The sequence below is a fragment of the Cebus imitator genome, unplaced genomic scaffold, assembly GCF_001604975.1.
Source record: "Cebus imitator isolate Cc_AM_T3 unplaced genomic scaffold, Cebus_imitator-1.0 Scaffold38, whole genome shotgun sequence".
NCBI classification, from domain to species: Eukaryota; Metazoa; Chordata; class Mammalia; order Primates; family Cebidae; genus Cebus; species Cebus imitator.
The window spans coordinates 4,064,606-4,087,880 of record NW_016107353.1 but is presented as its reverse complement, the minus strand read 5'-3'; the positions used below and the strand labels follow the sequence as shown (position 1 = coordinate 4,087,880).

Below are 23,275 nucleotides of genomic sequence, written 5' to 3'. Positions count from 1 at the left end.
GCTTTCTCACTGACCCAGGCAGTCCTGTGGAAGCCTTCAACAGTCCATGTGTTCTTTGCTTTGGTCTTGGGACTTAAGGATAAATGAAATGAGGATGGTGGGTAAATGACAAGGGCGGGCACTGTCTTGGGGGCACTGCCTCTCATTCTTGCCCTACAGAGTTCAGGCAACAATCTTCTTGGGGAGCCCCAAGGAAGGGGGTGGAAGGAGGCTGAAGACAATGGGTGCTTTCAGGAGTCCCCTACTACCCAGAGAAGCAAGGAGCAGAGCAAAGGTTCAAATACCCAGGGGAAAGGAAACCACTTCTTGATCCCTTCCAAACACAAGGACCATAATCAAAGAATTGCTTGCTATAGTTATAGCAAAAATAAAGCAACAGCAGGCCTTCCTGCATTCCTGCCTTTCCATGCCAGGCTGTCCTCTCCCCGTGATCATCCCCATCCCCCAAATCCTGGGGACAATTGAGCTGTGTCTCTGGCATGTGTGGAGCTGCAGGTCACAGCCATATTTAACGAGAACATTCATTCTCCACAGGCGCTATAGGGCTCCTCAAAACACCCTTTGTGTCACTGTGCCTTTCTCTCTACCCGCCTTGACACTAATTTAATCAAGATGTCCTTCTAGCTTGTAGATGGGGCGGACTCATCAGTTCCGCATTCCTCCTGGCATTAGGGTTTTGCAGCCAAATATTTAGAGTTGAAACCAGCAAGTTGAGAAGATGGGGTCAGGGTCTCCAAGCCAGAGCGTGCGGACCTTTTGGGTAAATTCTGGGCATAAAGAGTGTACTAGGTCTGTGGTATGTTTTTATAATTTTTAGTTAACCTAAATATTCTAGAGGAGCTGAGAAATATTTTCTTAGGCAAGTATACAGACAGTTAGAAGCATTTTTTTTTTCAAAGTAAGAAAAAAGACAAGATTTTATCCCCATATTTTTGGACTTGTCAGTGCTGTTTCTAGAATGCAACTAGAAAAGAGAGCTCCTCTGCCTGTCCTTTTTCTCCTAGTCTGTACTCTATAATTTTGCAAAAGCTGAAAACTTCAGTTCTTTCCCAAGAACCAGATTTTAATTCAGATTTGCCTTCCTTAGCTGTTTCTCTAGACCACAGTCAACATCCAGACGAGAATGTCAAAACTATGGTAGGGGATTTAACCAATAAGAAAAATAAAGAAAGAAACCATCTGGAGCCCTGGCCCCACCCAGGTTACCTGGTTCTTGGTCTGATGTTCATTTCCTATGCTGTGGTATCTCCCAAAGAGGGCATCACTGTTCATCAGTAACCCCATCTCGCCCTGAGTTGATCTGTGGATGCCAAGCCAAATTTTTGAAGCGTGAGTATTATGGGCCAGAAGGAGTCAAATGTATTTGAGGAGGGAATGAGGCAGGCCTGGGGAACTCAGACACAATCTATCTTAGGAGCCGATTTGAATATGTGTTGAAATTCCTCTGTCAACCATGGATCCAACTGTCATGACCTCCCGCCTGGGACATGTAACCATTCCCTCCATCATCTGCCTGCCAGTTTAATCGGCTCACATCAGCAGCGGCAGAAATACATTCAAAGGGCTATTGTTTCATGACCCACAAGGGCATTTTCAGAAACCTAGTAAGGCTCCAGAATGTAAGAGGGGTATATCCTCTGTAGCTTTTGGAGCAAAAAACTCGACTCTCTGTCCTTAACTCCTTCTTCTCTTGGCTAGGTCAAGTAGGCCATTGACCTGGGGTCAGGAACAACCCTAAGTTCTTACACCAATTTCAAAGTTATCTTCAAGTAATTTTACAAACCAAATTAAACTCCCAGTTATGAAAAACTGAAAGGCTCTTTCCAGCTCCCTCACAAAGCTATACTGCAAAAGTTCACCACCCTTAAATAAACAAACATCTCCTCCATGTTGTTTCTTAAAGTAAGAACTGAGCCATTTCCCTTTCCCCTCTCTCTTTTTGCTGGCTTCCTTATTTGCCCTCTTTCTCTGGAAAAGCCAATAAGAAATGCTTCCATGATACTGTCAAATCATAAGAACATGGTCTACAGCTCCAGATTTTGTATTAGAGCAGGTATTCTGAATGCAAGAGAGGATACTAGCTAAGCCAGAAAGTGGCAAAAGTTTAGGGAAAGGGCTAATGGAAGTACCCTATGGGCTATGCAGAGCACCGTCTAATTTGCTCACATCCTATAACCAAATGACGACACATCCACATTGTAGATTAGAAATAGCTATCAGTTGAACAACAGGAATTTGTCCAAGAGAAGCAACAGCTTGTGAAGCATCATTTAATGAAACCTACAATATGTTTAATAAAGTCAGCTATTCTTAGAAGAGCAACCTGGGGCCAGGCACAATGGCTCACACCTGTAATCTCAGCACTTTGGGAGGCCAAAGCGGGTGGATCACCTGAGGCCAGGAGTACAAGACTAGCCTGGCCAACATGGTGAAACCCCATCTCTACTAAATATACAAAAACTACTCAGGTGTGGTGGCACATGCTATAATCCCAGCAACTTGGGAGGCTGAGGCAGGAGAATCACTTGAACCTGGGAAGTGGAGGTTGCAGTGAGCCAAGATTGCATCATTGCACTCCAATCTGGGTGACAAGAGCAAAACTCTATCTCAAAAACAGAGAAGAACAATCCAGAGGTTATATAGATACCTGTTAATCTATTAAAAAATGTTAAGTTTTATCACACTGCCATGTGTGTACCTATGCAACAATCTTGCATGTTCTTCATATGTACCCCAAAACCTAAAATGCAATAAAAAAAAGAAAAAGAAAAAAAATGTAAGTTTTTTCCTATTTAAGAATTTTTCCAGCATTTAAATCTATAGCACAAAATGTAAACCCTGCTTGTTCTGATTCCAAATATAGCCTAAATGGCTCTCCCATCTTTCTTCTCTACTCCTTCTCTCACTGCCTTAGATCAGGACCCCTTTCTTAAATGAACTACTGTAGTAACTTTTTCCCTGTTCCTGTAGTAACTATTTCCCTCTTCTCACATCTCTCTCACATCCAAATATTTCAGAGTAATCTTTCTAAAAGGCAAATCTGCCCATGGCACTCTCTTGGTAAAATCTGCTACTAGAATTGTTTCAGTTAAAAAGCATGCTAAAGATTAGTAAGCAAAGAATGAGGAGAAATAGGATATTGACATAATACCTTCACAAGACGTTTATTACAGTGCAAAGGGGAAAGTAGCAACTTTACAGTAGATAAAGTCAGGAGACACCCATCCTCACTGAGTAATCAAAATTAACACCATCGGTAATGGGACAAATCAACAGCAAGTGCCTCCTGATATAAAACACTAAGAAAAATATGACATCGTTTCTATGATGTTCTTGGCAAAATTGCTTAAACTGAATCCAATCCTGAGGAAACCAAACAAACCAAAACTGTGGAACATTCTACAAAGTAACTAGCCAGCACTCTTCAAAACCGTGAAAGACAAAGTGAGACAGAGGAAGTCAGAGATTAGAGGAGGCTAAGATGACAGTTCACCTCAACATCATATGTCATCCTAAACTGGACCCTGAACCAGAAATTTGAATTCTCTCTTCCTCCTGTGCTTCACTGGAAAGAACCTACCCAGAAACGGCAGTCTGTGCTAGGCCACTGACTTGTTAACCGAATTCAGAAACCTGAAGAAAGTCCAGAACTACCCTACTAAGGCCTGCATACTCATGATCAGAGTGAAGAAGGCATGAAATCCACATGTTTTTGCCAGTGGGAGCCTTAGCTTAATAATGAGTCCCCATTTGGTACCTTCCATCTCTGATTTGAAAATGCAAAGTAAACACTGGAATCATCCCATTCTACCTGTCCCCATGCCCCTTCCTTCACACACACACACACACATACACACACGAATCCTCTGTGCTGACTGAGAAAGAATGGAAATAATTACAAGTATGAGAGATTAGTCATGACCACTTCGGGAAGTGAAATATGCAAGGGGGAATTTGATGGCAATAATAATTTTAAGATAGGAAATTATTTCTAAGTTTTCTAATGAATGAGGTGTCTATAGCCATAGCACCCTGAACATACCTGATCTAATGTATGGGGTGGCTGACTTATCCTACAAGACAGCAACCTAAATAAGCATTCTCCAATAAGTCATTTCCTTTGTCATTGATAGAAAAATGGATGGGACAGGTTATAATCGTTACAACAGAGTAGGCATTTGGTTTGATTTGCTTTAAATTAAGCTGCAGGCTGCTGAAGGTGAAACATACACATACAATATAACTTGACATTGGGCTGAAGGCAGTATTTCAAGGTTTGAGTGATATTACCAGGAGGTTTTCTGGCTAGAGGCCCCTGAGGGAGCATTCACTAAGTCAGGGTGGCATATCTGCAGTACATAGACCCTGAATTTCCTGCATGAGTTCAAGCAGACATTACTAATCAAGCACATCATTCTGTCAAACTAGTCGCAGACATGTCCCTAGGATCTTGCTCAGCACAGAACCTTTCTCAACTATTAATGTATTGAAGTTAGCATATAGATTAAAATCTACCTGGCATCCCTGATGGAGGTTAATTTGCCTTAATTCAGAGTCTTGGTCCTTGGTTTTTTTCAGTCTCCCAGACTCAGACTCAGGGAGAGTGATTCAAGTTCATCAAGTTACTGGGGACCAAATAAATGAATACAGTCATAGATGAATCGATGATAGATAGATAGATGATAGATAGATAGATAGGAAATGGATATGATTTTTCAATGGCAATAACTCTTCGATAATGAGGGGAAATGCTCCCTTCTTGCTGTTGTAATCCTTGGGAAAGTGGTTTCATGAATATGAAATGAGAGCAAAAAAAAAAGGTGAAGAATTTTAAAGGCTTTTCCAACCAAATGTGTAGACTTATCTGAAATATATTTCCTTTCCCACGAAAAAAATAAAGTAGAAAGTGTTTCCTGCGGCCATCATCTAAGGGACCTGAGCACCTCTGGCTCTTCGATTCCCTTTTCAGCTTCCTAGGCCCATGTTTTTCAACTATGAGTGTCTGGAGGTGAGCCAGGCAATACAAGAAGCCGTAGGATAAACATGGTGACATAGGACATCAGTGTTTCCTTAGGATCTGGGAGTACAGGAAGAGGAAAAGGAAGAACTATTATATATATCAAATGCCTTTTACATCTGCTAATTAATATTTAAACTGTTTTGAGATTTAATTAACAAACCATAAAATCCATTCCTTAAAGTGTATAATTCACTCGTTTTTAAGTATATTCACAAAGTCATGCAACCATTATCACTATCTAGTTGCAGAGCACTTTCATCACCCCTAAATGAAAAGCCATGCACATTAGTAGCCATTCCCCATTCTCCACTTTCCTGGCACCTGGCAACTATTAATCTACTTTTCTCTGCATGGATTTGCCTACTCTAGACATTTCATATAAATGGAATGCTACAGTAGGTGGTCTTTTGTGCCCAGGCTCTTTCACCTAGTATAATGTCTTCAAGGTTCATCCATGTATCAGTACTTGATTCTTTTTCTATGACTGGATAATACCATTGAATGGAAATACTAACATGTTTATTCATTCATCAGTTGATGGACATTTGGGTTGTCTCCACTCTGGGGCCATTATTAATAATACTGCTACGAACATTTGTGTACAAGTTTTATATGGACATATGTTTTTATTTCTCTTGGGTATATACCTAGAAGTGAAATTGCTAAGTCATATGGTAACTCTATGTTAGACTTTCTGAGGAACTGTCAAATTATTTTCCAACTCAATTACATTTGCACTAGCAATGTATAAGAGTTCCAGTTTCTCCACATTCTCACCAATATTTGTTATTAACTGTATTTTCAATTACAGTGATCCTAGTGGGTATAAAATGGTATCTCATTGTTTTAATTTAAATTTATTTGATTGCTAAGGATATTGAGCATCTTTTCTTGTGCTCATTAACCATTTATTTATCTTTTTTGGGGAAATGTCTATTTAAATCCTTTGCCCAGGTTTTAATTGGGCTACTTATCTTTTTATTGTTGAGTTGTAAGAATTCTTTATATATACTAGATACTAGACCTTTGTCAGATATATAATTAGCAATTATCTTATTCCATTATATGGTTTTCATTTTCACTTTCTCAGTAATGTTCTTTGAAGAACACAAGTTTTATAATTTTGATGAAGTTTTATTATGTATTTTTTCCTTTGACTGCTTGTGTTTTAGCTGTCATATCTAAGAAACCATTGTCTAATCCAAGGTCATAGGATATTTTTTAGCTTCATTGAGGTATAGTTTATAAACACAAAAGTACACATACTTAATGTACGTATTTTGTTGAGTTTGAACATGCATACACATGGGATACCATTTAGTACAATCAAGGTACTAAACATATTCATAACTTTCAAAAATTTTCTAGTATTCTTTTATGTGTGTGGTCTTTGTTTATTGTTATTTTTGTGTATGGTAAGGACACAACATGAGATCTATCTTCCTAACATGTTTTTAAGTATACAATGCCATATTTTAACTATAGGTACTATGTTGTACAGCAGATCTCTAGAACTTTTTCTTCTTGCATGACCGAAGCTTTATACCCATTGAGTAACAATTGCCCATTTTCAACTCATTCAAGCCCCTGGCAATCACAATTCTATTTTCCTCTTCTGGGTGTTTGATTATTTTAAATATCTCATATTAGTGGAATTACCTAGTGTTTGTCCTTTGGTGACTGTCTTATTTCACTTAGCTTAATGTCCTCTATATTCATTCATGTTACTGCAAATGGAAGGATTTCCTTCATTTTTTAGGATGGAATAATATTCCATGGTATGTATATGCCCCCACTTTCTTTATCCATTCACCTGTTGACAGACATTTAGTTTGTTTCCATATCTTGGCTATTACAAATAATGCTACGGTGAACATGGGAATGCAGATAGTGCTTCAGGATCCTGATTTCAATTCTCTTGGATGTATACACCCAGAATTAGGATTGCTAGATCACAGGTAGTTCTATTTTTAATTTTTGGAGGAGCCTCTATACTCTTTTCCATAGTGGCTGCACCATTCTCTACCTTCCCACAACACTGTAAAAATAGCTTCAATTTCTCAATGTTCTCGCCAACACCTGTGATATGGTTTGGCTCTGTGTCCCCATCCAAATCTCATCTTGTAGCTCCCATAATTCCCATGTATGGTGGGAGGGACCCAGTGGGAGATAACTGAATCATGGGGGCAGGTTTTTCCCACACTGTTCTCATGAAAGTGAATAAGTCTCATGAAATCTGATGGTTTTACAAAAGCGAGTTTCCCTGTACAAGCTCTCTCTTGTCTGCTGCCATGTGAGATGTGTCTTTCACCTTCTGCCATGATTGTGAGGCCTCCCCAGCAATGTAGAAAACTGTGAGTCCATTAAACCTCTTTCTTTTGTAAATTGCCCAGTCTGAGGTATGTCTTTATCAGTAGTGTGAAAATGGACTAATACAACTTGTTATCCTTTGGCTTTTTTCTTGATAATAACCATTCTAACAAGTGGTATCTCATTGTAATTTTGATCTCCATTTTCCTGATGATTAGTGATATTGAGCACCCTTTCATATACCCATTGGCTGTTTGTATGTCTTCTCTTGAAAAATGTCTATTTTTATAGACAGCAGGCACTACATTTACCATCAGAAATCTTCATTTTGTATTTTTCTTTAAAATTTTTATTTTTTATTAAAATTGCATATATTATTTAAGGTGTGTGATGTGATGTTTTGATATACATATACACAGTAAACCGAATACTACAGGTGCTACTTAATGTATTCCTGTCCTCACATAATTACCCTTTTTTGTGGTAAGAACGCTTACAGTCTACTCTCTTAGCAAATGTTAAGAAAGCTTATTAAGATTTATGCCTATGTTTTCTTCTAGGAGTTTTATAGTTTTATCTCTTGTGTTTAGGTCTTTGATCCATTTTGAGTTAATTTTTTTATACAGTATAAAGTAGGGGTCCAAATTAATTTTTAAACATAGATATCCAGTTTTCCTAGCACAACTTGTTTAAAAAGATTTGTTAAAAAAGGGTGCCAAGATAATTTAATGAGAGAAAGAGTCTTATCCAGCAGAGAGAAGTGAGTACTAAAAAAGAGGTTAAAAAATAACCCCTTAAAATGTGAAAATTCAATTTCTGCAACACATGGATTCTTAAAAAAGGCAACTTAAAAATCCCCACCAAGCAGAAGATGAATGAAAATGAAAATGAAAGAAGACTCTGAACAATATTTACTTGGAGTTTATCAAAGAGCCAAAGGGGGAAAAAAATTGAAAAGAACAAGAAATAGGAACATTCATATGTAAGAGAAAAAAATTATTAAAATTAAAACAATTAAATATCTTGGAAATGACAAATATGGTCAATATAATTAAAATTAAAAAGAAATCTCAATTGATAAAATAAAAATTATATTAGACTAATGAAAACGAGAATGCATAAATATGATACTAATTCATTAATAAGTTAGAGACAGCAAGATATAGAAAACATGAGAACACTTGAGAAATTTGAAGGATACACTAATAGACTTAGCAGGATTTTAGCTAATAAATGTTGACAAATAGCCAAGAAGAGAAAGACAGTAGAAAAGTAACACTCAAAGTGATAATGACACAGAGTTTACTAGAAATGAAGAAAGAAATGTCTCTAGATGGGAAACCAGCCCTAAGTGTTGATAATAATAACATTAAGTCAGCTACCAAAGTAAAACTGCAGAGCATCATGGAAAAGGGAAAACCTTAAGATAGTACCAGAAGTAGTAGACACTATCTACAGAGGGAAGACTATGGTATCTAATCAAACTTCTCATCAGCAACAAGAGTAAAATCTTCAGACTACTAAGGTAATATATAATTCTATAACTGACTCAATTATTAAAGATGGAGGGAAATGGTGATTGTTTTAGAAATATAAAGGCAGTAATGGTATATCTATATAGTCTCACTAATAAAAAGAGCATAAAGTAATGGAACAGTTTCCAACTTAGAATAGTGGCTTCAAATGCCTGAAATTCAAATTAATGAATTTTACATTTTACATTGTAACTTTGTTTCAGTTTTATCGAATATGGTTATTTTGTAGTATGCATTCTGATGTTTTGTTTTAACTAAACATATCATAGAGATTTTTTTAAAAAACAAACATTGCTTAATATAAATTCAAATGGTGTTCCTGCATTCAGTGACCAATTAAGAAATGTGATTAGGCTGAGATCAGCGGCTCATGCCTATAATCCTGGCACTCTGGGGTGCCAAGGTGGGTGGATCACTTGAGGCCAAGAGTTCGAGACCAGCCTGGCCAAAATGGCAAAACCGTGTCTTTACTAAAAATACACAAATTAGACAGGCATGTTGGTGCATGCCTGTAATCCCAGCTACTCAGGAGGCTGAGACATGAGAATCAGTTAAACCTGGGAGCCAGAGGCTGCAGTGAGCCAAGACTGTACCACCACACTCCAGCCTGGGTGACAAAGTGAGACTCTCTCCAANGATTTTTAAAAAGCTACTCTTAAACTAGTAATAAAAACAAAGTATGCACAAAACATTAACATAGAAAATTACAAAATGTTTGTGAAGGACATAAAAGATAATCTTAAAGGGGAAAAATGTTACTTTCATGATGCAAAAAGTCTATTTCCATAGCTATGGAAATTTGTGTTAAATCATCTGTAAATATAATGCAATTCAAAATGCCAAAATGTCTCAGTGTGTGGCACACACCTGTAGTCCTAGCTACTTGGAAGGCTGAGGTGGGAGGAGCTCTTGAGTCCAGCATTTTGAGGCTGTAGTGAGCTATGCACCACTGCACTCTAGCCTGGGTGACAGAGTGAGACCCTGTTTCTAAAAACAAACAGAAATTAGCCAAAATGATTTTTTTAATGAAACTTCACATGTTGATAATAGAATTCACATAGAAGAGCAAAATGTCAATAATAGCCAAGGCAATTTTGAAGAAATATAAATTTGCAGTCTCTCCTTCACAAATATTTTTATTAAAAAGCTAAAGTAGTTAACACAATATGATATTACCAATAAAAAACCGTTAAATGGGGGTCAGGCCCGGACCTGCACCACTTCAAGATGTACAGCGTAACAAGGGGGTCGGGGTGGGCAGTGTGGGCCTGTGAGTCCTGTGGGTGTCTGCATCCCCCAGCTCCCCCACTTCAGCCGGCTCCACAGTGGTTGAATCCAGTTCCAGACTGAAGGCTAGTATTCCAGGTGCTTATTGTGACCACAACAGGCTGGGGTTATTGCGGCGACCACCAGAACAGCCTTGGCCCTATGTAGGATCCCGGAGCTTCTCCTCAGCCCTAGCTGGGGCTGCTCATGGAGAAGCTACACAGGATTGTGGCAGCACTGCTGGAAAGTATGATCAAATTCTAATGGTTTTCCATGGGAATTAGTGATATGGGCAGGTGTTATTGGATTTTTTGCTATTCCCTTTTTTTTGTGGAGAAGTTTTAGATCAGTTAGGAGTCAGCTTTATGTGGGAAGAGAGAAAAAGCTTGCTGTAGTGCTTTGTGAACAAATTAAAGAAAAAAGTACACTACTTGAAAAATTTAGCTTTGTACAAAAAAGCTATGAAGGCTGTGAAAGAGAGTCATCTTTACAGGACGTCAGCTTTGAGAAGCAGGCAGCAGAAGCACAAAGTTTGGAGGCAGCCTGTGAAAAGCTGAGCAGGTCCATTTCTAAAATGGAGGATGAAATACTGTATCTAACAAAGGAGTTAAATGAAGAGAAATATAAACATTCTAGATACGATGAGTTGATGGCAGATATTTCAAAAATGATACAGTCTCTAGAAGATCAGTCAAAATCCCTCAAATCACAAATAGCTGAAGCCAAAATGCCCTTCAAGATATTTCAAATGAATGGGGAACAACTGAAGATAGTGACAAAAGTTGCTTTGAACGAAAATTCTCAACTTCAGGAAAGCCAGAAACAGCTTTTGCAAGAAGCTGAAGTATGGAATGAACAAGTGAGTGAACTGAATAAACAGAAAATAACATGCGAAGACTCCAAAGTGCACACAGAACAGGTTCTAAATGACAGAAACAAGCACATCAAGACTCTGACTAAACACTTGCTGAAGACGAGAGACTGGGCTGCTATGCATGGAGAAGACATAATGGATGATCGTAACTTGAAAGTAGAAATGAACAGTGAATCAGAAAATGGCGCTTATTTAGCTGATCCTCCAAAAGGAGCTTTGAAGAAACTGATTCATGCTGCTAAGTTAAATGCTTTTTAAAAAATTTTAAAGGGAGAAAGAAATCAAATTTATATTCAGTTGTCCAAAATTGATAAAACAAAAAAGGAACTTATGGGGCATATTAAACATCTTCAGTCTGAACAAGCATCTTTGCAGTCAGAAAACACACATTTTGAAAGTGAGAATCAGAAGCTTCAACAGAAACTTGAAGCAATGACTGAATAACATCAAGAAACTACAATGAGACTTTACAAAACACTAACTGTAGAGGAAAATTACCAGTTAGAGAGACAAGAGAAACTTTCTAAACAAGACAAAAAGGTCAACTATACCACTGACCAGCTGGAGAAGTATAGAAAGCAAGCCAAACATCTTGAAGAAGAGTTGGAAAGAATGATTCTTTCTTATCAAGAGCAGATTTTACTACTTAAAAAAAAAAAATACATGACAATTGGCTGGCAGCTTGGACTGCTGAAAGAAACCTCAATGGCTTAAGGAAAGAAAATGCTAAGTACAGACACAAATTAACTGACACAGAGATTAAATTCAAATTTTTACACAAAGATCCTTCTGCAGTTGATGTTCCAAACACAGGATTTGGCAGAGAGCATTACACATATGTTACTGATATGAGAAGAGGAACTCCTTTCCCCCCACCTCCTCCAGGGACCCTGTTTGGAGTTTCTCCACATGATTTTCCACCAAGCGACTTCCCAGGTCCACCATATGCTCCATTTGCAGTGAGGAATGCCTATCCACCCAGGGGTTTTCCTCTTTATCTTCCACCAAGACCTGGATTTTTTCCCCCAACCCCCAAATATTGAAGGTAATAGCGAGTTCCTTTCAGGGTTGATTCCGTCTTCTAATGACCCTGCTACTGAACAAAAATAATTCTGATTGGTCTTGAGTTCCCTTCAAGATGCTTCTGCCTTCTGATAAGCCTTCTATTGAACATCCAAAACAACAGCAAGACAGCTGGCAGTCTTTGTGTTCTCCAAAGTAGTTGTTAATGACCTTGAGTCTCCATCAAGATTGATTCCAACTTAGAGCGAGCCTGCCACCGAACGTCTGACATCACAACAACAAAGCTGGCAGTCTTAGTGTTCTCCTCCCAAGTAGTTGTGACTGATCTCAAGTCCCCATCAGGGTTGACTCTGCCTTGAAGTGAGCCTGCCACTGAACATCCCACAACACAGTAAGAAAGCTGGCAGTCTTTGTGTTCTTCTCCCAAGTAGATGTGACTGATCTCGAGTCCCCATCAGGGTTGACTCTGCCTTCAAGTGAGCCTGCCACTGAACATCTGGCACCACAGTAAGAAAGCTCGTGGTCTTTGTGTTCGCCTCCTAAGTAGTTGTGACTGATCTCGAGTCCCTGTCAGGGTTGACGCTGCCTTCAAGTGAGCCTGCCACTGGACATCAGGCACCACAGCAAGAAAGCTGGTGGTCTTTGTGTTCTCCTCCCAAGTAGATGTGACTGATCTCAAGTGACTGTAGGGTTGACTCCAACTTCAAGTGAGACTGCCACTGAACATCCAGCACCACGGCAAGAAAGCTGGCAGTCTTTGTGTTCTCCTCCCAAGTAGATGTGATTCATCTCGAGTCCCCATCAGGGTTGACTCTGCCTTCAAGTGAGCCTGCCACTGAACATCCGGCACCACAGCAAGAAAGTTCGTGGTCTTTGTGTTCTCCTCGCAAGTAGTTGTGACTGATCACGAGTCCCTGTCAGGGTAGATATCACCTTCAAGTGAGCCTACCACTGAACATCTGGCACCACAGCAGGAAAGGGCGGTCCTTGGGTTCTCCTCCCAAGTACTTTGGGAAGATCTCGAGTCCCCGTCATGGTTCACTTTTGCCTTCAAGTGAGCCTGCCACTGAATGAACATCCAACACCACAACAAGAAAGCTGTCAGTCTTTTTATTTTCCTCCCAACTATTTGTGACTGATCTCAAGTCCCTGTGAGGGTTGACTCTGCCTTCAAGTGAACCTGCCACTGAACATCCAGCACCACAGTAAGAAAGATGGTGGTCCATGTGTTCTCCTCCCAAGTACTTGTGACTGATCTCAAGTCCCTGTCACGGTGGACTCTGTCTTCAAGTGAACCTGCCACGGAACATCCAGAACCACAGCAATAAATCTGGTGGTCTTTGTATTCTCCTCCCAAGTAGCTGTGACTGATCTAGAGTCTCCATCAGGGTTGACTCTGCCTTCAAGTGAGCCTGTCACTGAACATCTGGCACCAGGGCAAGAAAGCTGGCAGTCATCGTGTTCTCCTCCCAAGTAGTTGTGACTGATCTCAAGTCCCTGTCAGGGTTGCTCTGCCTTCAAGTGAGCCTGCCACTGAACATCCGGCACCACAGCAAGAAAGCTGGTGGTCTTTGTGTTCTTGTCCCAAGTAGTTGTGACTGATCTCGAGTCCCCATCAGGATTGACTCCACCTTAAAGTGAGCCTGCCACTGAACATCCGGCACCACAGCAAGAAAGCTGGTAGTCTTTGTGTTCTCATCCCAAGTAGTTGTGACTGACTTCGAATCCCCATCAGGATTGACTCTGCCTTCAAGTGAGCCTGCCACTGAACATCTGGCACCACATCAAGAAAGCTGGTCATCTTTGTGTTCTCCTCCCAAGTAGTTGTGACTGATCTCTAGTTCCCATCAGGGTTGATTCCGTTTTCAAGTGAGACTGCCACTGAACATCCGGCACCACAACAAGAAAGCTGGTCATCTTTGTGTTCTCCTCCCAAGTAGTTGTGACTGATCTCCAGTTCCCATCAGGGTTGATTCCATTTTCAAGTGAGACTGCCACTGAACATCCGGCACCACGGCAAGAAAGCTGGTGGTCTTGATGTTCTCCTTGCCAAGTACTTGTGACTGATCTCAAGTCCGGGTCATGGTTGACTGTTCCTTCAAGTGAGCTTGCCACTGAACATCCTGCACCACAGCAATGGAGCTGGTGGTCTTTGTGTTCTCCTCCCACGTAGTTGTGATTCATCTCAAGTCCCCGTAGGGTTGATTCCACATTCAGATGAGCCTGCCACTGAACATCTGGCACCAGGGCAAGAAAGCTGGCAGTCTTTGTGTTCTCCTCCCAAGTAGTTGTTACTGACCTTGAGTCTCCATCAAGATTGATTCCAACTTAGAGTGAGTCTGCCACTGAACATCTGACATCACAACAACAAAGCTGGCGGTCTTAGTGTTCTCCTCCCAAGTAGTTGTGACTGATCTTCAGACCCCATCAGGGTTGAATCCACTTTCAAGTGAGTCTGCCACTGAACATCTGGCACCACAGCAAGAAAGCTGGTGGTCTTTGTGTTCTCCCTCTAAGTACTTGTGACTGATCTCGAGTCCCCATCAGGGTTGACTCCGCCTTCAACTGAGCCTGCCACTGGACATCCAGCACTGCCGCAAGAAAGTGGGCGGTCTTTGTGTCCTTCTCACAAGTACTTGTGACTGATCTCAAGTCCGCGTCAGGGTTGATTCCATTTTCAAATGAGCCTGCCACTGAACATCCAGCACCATGGCAAGAAAGCTGGTGGTCTTTGTGTTCCCCTCCTAAGTAGTTGTGACTGATCTCGAGTCCCTGTCAGGGTTGACTCTGCCTTTAAGTGAGCCTGCCACTGAACATCCAGTATTACAGCAAGAAAGCTGATAGTATTTGTTTCCTTACTGTGGTTGTAGACAAATGTGAACGTAACTTCATGCTTAATGAAACAAATTTTTGTTGAAAAAATAAAAAAGACTCCTTCTCCCATTAAATTTTCTTGGCACCCTTGTCAAAAATCAATTGACATCTGGATTCTCAGTTCTGGTCCATTGACCTATATGTCTATTCCATGCCAGTATAGAATCTTCATTACTGTTGATTTGTTGTAAAATTTGAAATCTAGAAGTGGGAGTACTCCACTTTGCTCTTCTTTTTACAGAATGGTTTTGGTTATTCTGAATCCTTTCTATTTCCATATGAATTTTAGAGTCAGCTTGTTGGTTTCTGGGAACAAAAGCAACTTGAATTGTGATAGAAATTGAATTGAATCTGTAGATCAACTTAGGGAATACTGCCATCTTGATTATATTAAGGTTTTCAATGAATTTTAAGTATTGCCATCTTGATAATTCTAAATTCTTCCCGTATTAAAGAACATGCGGTGTACTTCCATTTGTTTAGGTTCTCTTAACTTTCTTCCAATAATCTTATTGTTTTCAGTATATATCTTGTGCTTCATTTCTTGGAGTTATCAGTATTATTTTGTTCTTTTTGATGCTGTTATAAATGAAATTCTTTTCTTAATTTCATTTCCGGAATGTTCAATTTAGGGAATAAAACTACAATTGCTTTGTGTATATATAGTTATGCATTGGTATCTATGGGGAATTGGTTCTCAGACCCCCATAGATATCAAAAGTTGCACAGACTCAAGTCCTGCAGTTGGCTCTTTGGAACCCATATATACAAAACATCAGCCCTCTATCCACAGGTTTCACAACCGTTGAATTCTGCATTTTGATCTGCATTTGGTTTCAGAGGTAGAAGCTTTGGATATCAAAAGCTGATTGTATTTGTATATTGAAAGAAAATGGACATTCCATTAAGACTCAAACATACTAATTCATTTCACAACGATACTGATGTGAAAATACAAGAGATACTCATTTTGATTGTTAATTGGTAGACTATTTGGATAAAGCAGTAAATGTTGTAGGATGCCTTTGGGAGGGAATCAGCATTCGCTGCCTACTGCTATGGATCTGGGACTATGCCAGATACTCTGCATAAGTGGTCTCAGAATTTAATTAGCAACATAGGCAGAACTCCTTAGTGGCCGCTTATTGTCTTGAGGGTGAAGATCTATCGTTAACACAACCCACAAGGTGCCTATCGTTAACACAACCCACAAGGTCCTTCCAGGTCTGGTCCCTCCCTGCTCCTTTTGCCTCATTTCCCATCAAGGAATTTGCCCCTACCTCTCTCTGCCTGGCGTACTCTCTGTGCTTTTCAGATTTTTCCTCTAGCTATGTGTTTTTGGTCATGGAAGCTCTCCTGGACACCCGGTCCATTCCCTGCTCATAGGCCAGGTCCACGTTGTGCCCTCTGTGCTGTGCACTCAGCACCCTGGCTCTTCTGTGCAGCACTTAATCCTGTTATAATTCATCATTGACTGGTCTGATTATTACCAGTTTGTTCCATTGCACTGTAAACTCCATCAGTGCAAGATCACTGCTGATTTTGCTCACTGTTTTATCCCCAGAATCTGCCATGCTAGTAGTTAGCACATAGTGAGCGCTCAATAAATTTTACTTAAGTACTTTGGTTTTCAAGCTTATTCCCCTAAGTTCCCGCACAGTATCTGGACTGTCTAAGAAATCAATTAAAATGAAAAGAGAGAGAATTAAATATGTTCATCACTTTCCACTTTGGGATATTAGGAAAAAAATTTTAAGCATTTTTACCTATTAAGCAATTAGAATACAATGTGATGTGTAAATGGCAGTTTAAAAATAGCACTTTTATATCCCTGTATTTAGAGAGACTATATTTGTGTGTACATTCTCACCACTGTGCCACATTATTTCTCACCGTAAGCTCTAAGGCTTCTCATGTCTACCTATGTGTTCCTCCCTTTCAGAGTAGTATTTCTGCATTAGTAACTACTCCATAAATGCCAGTGGAGCTGATTTTACTGTTTAAAAAAATACAGTTTTTTTGAGGACTGGATGGTATAACAATTACAGATTATATAATTTATACTTTAAGATTTCAGGAGGATAGAAAAGCATCATATAATAGGGGATTTAAAACCTGATTAGGGGCTGGGTGTGGTGGCTCATGCCTGTAATCTCAACCCCTTGGGAGGCCAAGGTGGGTGGATCACAAGGTCAGGAGTTTGAGACCAGCTTGGCCAAACTGGTGAAACCCCATCTCTACTAAAAATACAAAAAATTAGCCAGGCGTGGTGGCAGACGCTTGTAGTCCCAGCTACTCAGGAGGCTGAGGTAGGAGAGTAGCTTGAACCTGGGAAGTAGAGGTTGCAGTGAGCTGAGATCATGTCACTGCACTCCAGCCTGGGCAACAGAGTGAAATTCTAGCGCACACACACACACACACACACACACACACACAAAGCTGATTAAGATATGAGGACAAACAAAAGAAACAGCTTAAGAGTCAGAGTTGGGGATCAGAGCGGTGGTGGGCATTCTGAAGGGATAAGCCTCTGGTCTCACTTGGGATCACTCTATCCATGACATGTTCTAGGAGGGGTTGGGAGTATACACACTGGAATGGTCAGGTGATAGAATGCCAGTGGAATTTGCACTGAGGATAATCCAGCGAAACAGAGAGGGGCTAGAGAAGGGAGGTTGGGGGTGAGTTTCTCCCCATTGCTGACTAGCATGGAAAGATGATTGGCCTCTTCTACATAGAATGAGAAGTTGCTGCTCTAAATCATGCTTTTTAGTGGCCCAGTAGTTGACTGCTATTTTTTTCACACACCATATCAATCAAGCAGCAAATACTATTGACTCCATCTTCAAAATATATCCCAGAATTTGACCACTTCTCACCATCTCCACAGCTCCACCCTGTTTCAATTCACTGTCATCTCCTGCTCTAATTATTTACAGAAGCTCCCTTAATTGGTCTTCCCTTGCTGCTTCCACCTTGCTCCTCCTAAAGTCCTCTCTTCACACAGAAGACAGAATAATCCTATTTAAACAGGAGTCAGGCTGTAGGATGCCTCTTCAATTCTCCAATAGCCTCCAAGGCTTTTCCTGATAAGACTTGCTCCCTGCGCCCACCACATCTCCCACCACTCTTTCTCTTGCCTACTCTGCACAAGGCCTCCTTACTCTTTCTCTTATCAGATAAGTGCATTCCCAAGACATAGACAGGATCGGGTGGCCTTAGACAAACACTATTATCTCAGACTGAAATACCTTCCTCAAGGAGCTAAACAGCAAATCCCTCATTTCCTCCAAGATTCAGTTCAAATGCCAGTTTATCAGCGAGACTGTCTCTGACCACCCTATATAAAAGAGCAAGATCCCTTGTACCTCCATCCTCTTTACTTTGTTTTATCATCATCTGATATACATTTACTTTTTTATGTATTCTGCTATTAGAATATAAGCTCCATGAAGGCAAGAACTTTTTGTTATCTGCTATATTCCAGTGCCTAGCACAGTGACTGGAACATGGGAGGCACACTGTAAATATCTGTTGAATGACTAAGTGAACTGTCAAATGACTAAGTTGAGTGACCTCCTCCCACTTCATGTCAGGCCACTCAATCCTGTCTATAATGTCTTCCCTCTGTCTTTTGGTAAAGCTAATTCTTTTAGTTCCCATTGCCATTATCTAAGAACTAGTTTCTATTATCCCTCTGAATTATTATCAGCAAGCTCCTACATAGTTTCTTCCATGCTAAACCACACTGAGTACTCCTACCACTGCCACTGGAAATCATGGTTTTCAAGATTTCATTGCCCTGCCTAAAATTGTCAATGGCTCTCTTTGACCTATAGTTTGAGCTCCTTGGGCTGGCATTCAAAGCCTTCCACACTCAGGCTACTGGCACTTTCCACATATTTCACCTATTGCTGGTCAAAAGGAAGTCTCTGCTGTCAGACTGGTCTCATGAGTGACATCTCTAATGGGGACAAAGAGGCAGGAAAGGAACTTGTAATCAGATAATATGGAAATCTTCAAAAGATATTTCTGTAAGATATGAAATGAATGGCTAATTGAGAATCCTGGCAGCAGGTAATTAAAAGAACATCGGCCCAATTCTTCCCCCTCTATGAAGCTCTCCTGACTTACTTCTCATGAATCTTTTACCAAGATCCTGCAGACAACAAATTGTCCGTACCACTCATTACATTGCTGTCTAAATTGTAACCTGCTTTGGGAGTCCATGGCCCATCTTTACAGCTGAGATGTAAGAAATCTAAGATCTTGAACCATGTTTTAAGCTTGCTCTGTAGCCCTTTTTTACTGACAACTTGAATATTGAACAATTACAGACAATCAAATAATATTATTAAATTGAACTGAATGGATTGGTAGTGGTTACTTGTGCTCCTGAATTTCAGTAAAGCAATACTTTTTTTTTCTTTTTGGTCCCTGACTATGTGGTTTTCCTTGCCTGACAACTCAAAGGTCCAGAAAGACCACTGACTCTGAGAACAGCAAAAAAGGAATGCTTTTTTCTACTTTCCACCCTCAAAATGAACATCAAAGGAAAACAAGGTCATGGGAAGAGGCAAGGCAGGAAGGGATGCAATGCTTATGTGGGCAGAAGGCTTGGATTACCTTGGCTTTGGAGAAGAGATGATTAAAGTTGGAGACTGGATAGCCCAGTTTGCTTTCTGTATTTTCTTTCTAGCCTATATGATAACACACTGCTAAAAAAGATTAGCTTAGAGGTTGCAAAGACCACCCTAGCTAGGTGAAGGTACAAGACACACGCTCTTCTACATGAATACAACCAGACACCATCTAACCATAACTTTGCAGAGCACTTTGTTCCCAGATTTTACCGATGCCTCTAACATTCTGAGAAGGAAGAGTGGGGGTATGAATAATTTCATTAGTGTAAAGATGAGGAAACTGAAACTCAGCTGAGCTAGACAGGGCTCCAAGCCCAGGCTCAGGCGTAACGCTGAGGCCCAGATTCTCAGCTAAGTTCAAAGACAATTAGTAAGACTGAAGAGGAAGAAAAAGGAAAAGCAGCAGGGGGAAAAGCCCTCTCTCCTTGCCTTATATGAAATGGAAGTAGGATATTTCCAGATGAAAGCATTGGCCAGCCACCTAGTCATCCTAAAAACAAGTGATTTCCAAAAAGACAACAATGAGATTTTTTATTGCTTCTGGATGTACAAGAGAGTACAGGTCCAGGGGAGAGTCAACATAACAGCCAGCTGGGCGTGGTGGCTCACACCTGTAATCCCAGCTACTTGGGAGGCTGAGGCACAAGAATCACTTGAACCTGAAGGGCAGAGGTTGCAGTGAGTCAAGATAGTGCCACTGAACTCCAGCCTGAACAACAAAGCAAGACTCTGTCTCAAAAAAAAGAACGAAAGAAAAGAAAAAGCTATGGGACACAGAATACAGACTGCTGCTATAGGGTCATATAAGCAACATTTAAAAGAAAATGCAATGACATGATAAAAATGCTTACTACAAATATTAAATGAAAATATTATACTAAACTAATGTAGCTCTCATTTTTAAAAAAAATGTGTACAAAAAAGATTGGAAGGAAATATATCAAAATGTTAATCACGATTCCAAGTAATTATTATTTTCTTTTTATTATGTTTTCCCCACAATAGCTTGAAAAAAATGTTATTACTTTTTAAATTTTTTTCTTTTCTTTCATAGCCCTAACTGAAGCTCTGTATTACTTTAACAATTGAAAAAAGTCTAAGCTGAAAGGTTTTTTTGTGTGCTTCCAAATTAAAGAAAAAGATAAAATAAAAAATAGAAGATGTTACTTCTCAGTCCTGTCTCTAAGCCTTAATAACTACTTTTTTTTTCTTTTTAGACGGAGTCTTGCTCTGTCACTGAGGCTGGGGTGCAATGGCGTGATCTCAGCTCACTGCAAACTCCGCCTCCCCGGTTAAAGCGATTCTCCTGCCTCAGCCTCCCAAGTAGCTGGGACTACAGGGGCGCACCACCACGCCCATCTAATTTTTGTATTTTTAGTAGAGACCAGGTTTCACCATGTTGACCAGGATGGTCTCTATCTCTTGACCTGGTGATCCGCCCATCTCGGTCTCCCAAAGTGCTGGGATTACAGGTGTGAGCCACTGTACCCAGCCTGTAATAACTACTTAGCTTACCAAGAGGATGATTCGGGGATTTCTTGAGGCCATGAAGATGGATGCTCCTAGCTCCCTATCGTCTTTTAAATAATTAGTGCAAAGAATTCAAATTAATCTATAACTAGAAGTTTCATGTTGAGTAAATGCTAGGAAAAGTTGGATGTAGACCCAATGATTTGTAGAGAACAGAGAAAAAGGAAAAAAAAAAAAAAGAAAAAAACAAAAACAAAAAAACCCCAAGGACTGGGCTTAAAAGCAAAGAAAGGTAGAACCCAGTAGAAAAACTAAGAGACCAGAGAAAGTTCAATATTGTAAGAAAAGAAGACAAAAATTAAAAAACTGAAGATGCTGTGTCAAAAGAAGGAAAATTTAAATTTTGTCCTCACTTTAAATAAAAATCATGCTTAGACAAGCAGGGAGAAATTCAAAGGAAAACTTGACAAAGATTTACCATGAGAACAGCATGAAAAAAAAAAAGGAAGATAAGTAGGAGAATCAACAGAAGCCTGTCCTGCAAGAAGGGTTGCTAAAATCAAAGGTGCCCAGTCTCTTGGGACAGGCTGGGAAAGAAGCAAAATCAGAATAGCACAATGGGAATTCTGACCTGACAAGCACAGCAACATATGACTGCAGAATGCATAAGCCATTAATTCCCTGCACAAGCACTGGTTCTTTAGCTTACCAATATGACTGCCTTCCTACACGCAACGCAGCAGAGCATGATGATGTGAAGAGTTCAGGGGAAGGCAACTGCCTACGCTTGAATCCCATTTCTCCCATCAACCAGCTGTATAATCTTGAGTAAACTGCTTAAACCCCCTGCCCATGCTCTTATCTACAAATGGGGATGATAAAACCAGGACTCATCTCAAAGTGTTGTGATGAGTTTAAATAGGTTAATACATGTAAAGCACCTAGCACAGTCCCTCAGCATGGTTAGCTCTCATTTAGAATTATGCTGTTAAAAAAAAATTATTGCTGTGATTCTAATAGATACCTAGTGAGTTTGCACATTATTAATGTGTGTACTTTCTCCCAAGGCGAATACGTTTTTACAAACTACTATTTGCATGATGCCTGATGATATTAATAATCCTCTCCTTTTCTCAGGGAGGCATCTTTTTTTTTTTTTTTTTTTTGGAATTGGAGTTTCACTCTTGTTGCCTAGGCTAGAGTGCAATGGCATAATCTCAGCTCACTGCAACCTCCACCTCCCAGGTTCAAGCAATTCTCCTGCCTCAGCCTCTCGAGTAGCTGGGACTACAGCCACCTACCATACCTGGCTAATTTTTGTATTTTTAGTAGAGACAGGGTTTCACCATGTTGGTCAGGCTGGTCTCAAACTCCTGACCTCAGGTGATCCACCCACCTCGGCCTCCCAAAGTGCTGGGATTACAGGCATGAGTCACTGTGCCCGGCCTCAGAGAGGTGTCTTACAGTCAAGTAAGAAAGGTACAGTGATGACAAAAAGTAACTTGTTTAAAATTATCAACTGATATTAAAATTATCAAATGAATGACTGAACTAGCACCCAATATTTGTAGGCTGCCACCATGAATAACACCTTACAATCAGGTTTCTTTTATGTGAGGATAAAGAATGTAACTAGAAAATGGAAGGGTCACACTATCACCACTCTATTCTAGAGGGTACCAATATTAGCAGCACTATCAGTGGACTAACTAGATGTTACGTATTTCCTGCTGTGATGCTACGTGACGTACTAACATCACTTATTACACATTCTAAGTCAGTTGAATCCATTTGGATCTTTAGAACCAACTTCCAATTTACGGAAAATATGGTATACAGGCAGAAGCTTAACAACACAAGTAAACAACTAGGCAAATCTAGAAGATGGGAGATTTTGCAGGACACCTGGCTTGGTCTCTTCAATAAATCAGTGTCGTGGAAAGAAAACAAGACTAGATTAAAGTACACTTAAGGGACATAAAACTTGTGTGCATTAGATACTGGCTTGGACAAATCAGTTGTCAAGGAGATTTTTGGGGCAATTAATGAAATCTTTACATGGCCTGGGTATTAGGTGGGATGAAAGTTTATTGAAATGTAAAGGGGAAGATCTTGACTAAAACAGTAGATTACAAAATAGTATGTACAATAAACCTGCTTTTTAAATCATATTTTTGCTTTCTGTATTTTAAATTTTTCTATAGCATACATGTGCTATACATTTTAAAAGATTATTTAAAAGAATAGAGGGAAGGAAGGG

General features: G+C 40.0%; 1 protein-coding gene and 1 pseudogene across 6 annotated transcripts in view; one reads left to right on the top strand and one right to left on the bottom strand.

The window, feature by feature from the left end:
• SRGAP2 (SLIT-ROBO Rho GTPase activating protein 2) overlaps positions 1-23,275 on the bottom strand; it is a 269,932-nt gene that overhangs the window by 94,916 nt on the left and 151,741 nt on the right. The window lies entirely within an intron of this gene.
• LOC108301894 lies at positions 10,385-14,084 on the top strand (annotated as a pseudogene).